General features: G+C 42.7%; 1 non-coding gene across 1 annotated transcript; it reads right to left on the bottom strand.

Annotated features, from left to right (window-relative positions):
• Nucleotides 1-423: 423 nt before the first annotated feature.
• trnae-uuc (transfer RNA glutamic acid (anticodon UUC)) lies at nt 424-495 on the bottom strand. The gene has a single exon. It is a non-coding gene; the product is annotated as a tRNA-Glu (tRNA).
• Nucleotides 496-962: the final 467 nt, after the last annotated feature.

The following is a 962-nucleotide window of genomic DNA, read 5'->3' as shown; positions in this document are numbered from 1 at the left end:
AAGAATCTTATATTTTTCAATAAGGTCACCTCTCATTCTTCTAAACTCCAATGAGTACAGGCCCAACCTACGCAATCTCTCTTCATAAGAAAATCCCTCCATACCCGGGATCAACCTACTGAACCTTCTCTGGACTGCCTCCAATGCCAGTATATCTCTTCTTAGAAAAGGGGACGAAAACTGTTCAGTTTTCTAGGTGTGGTCTAACTAGTACCTTGTATAGTTTTAGCAAGACTTCCCTGTTTTTATACTCCATTCTCTTTGAAATAAAGGCCAACATTCCATTTGCTTTCCCTTTTACTTGCTGAATGTGTATGTTAGCTTTTTGGGATTCATGCATGAGGAACCCCAAATCTCTCTGTACTGTAGGTACGCTGTAACAGTCAATATGACAGCTCATCATCTCTCACTAAAGCAGCAGCCTTCCCTGACCGGGAATCGAAACCGGGCAGCGGCGGTGAAAGCGCCGAATCCTAACCACTAGACCACCAGGGAACACCAGGAATCTCTCTGTACTGTAGCTTTCTTTAGTCTTTTCCATTTAAATAATATTAAGCCCTTCTATTCTTCCTGCCAAAGTGCATAACCTCTCACTTTCCCACATTATATTCCATCTGCCAAGTTTTGCCCACTCACTTAACCTGTCTATATCCCTCTGTAGATTCTTTGTGTCATCCTCACCACTTGCCTTCCCACCTATTTTTGTGTCATCCGCAAACTTGGCAATACTACATTCATTTCCCTCACCCAAGTCATTAACATATATTGTAAATAATTGTGGCCCCAGCACTGATCACTGTGGCACTCCACTAGTTACAGGTTACCATCCTGAAAATGCCCCCCTTATCCCAGCTCTCTGTCTTCTATTAGTTAGCCAATCCTCTATCCATGCTAATATACTACCCCCAGCATTATGGGCTCCTATCATATTAAGTAGCCTTATGTGCGGTACCTTATCGAAG

Source organism: Cetorhinus maximus, chromosome 7 (genome assembly GCF_964194155.1).
Source record: "Cetorhinus maximus chromosome 7, sCetMax3.hap1.1, whole genome shotgun sequence".
In the NCBI taxonomy this organism is placed as follows: domain Eukaryota; kingdom Metazoa; phylum Chordata; class Chondrichthyes; order Lamniformes; family Cetorhinidae; genus Cetorhinus; species Cetorhinus maximus.
The sequence above is the reverse complement of the archived record's forward strand: the minus strand, read 5'-3'. Positions and strand labels throughout refer to the sequence as shown.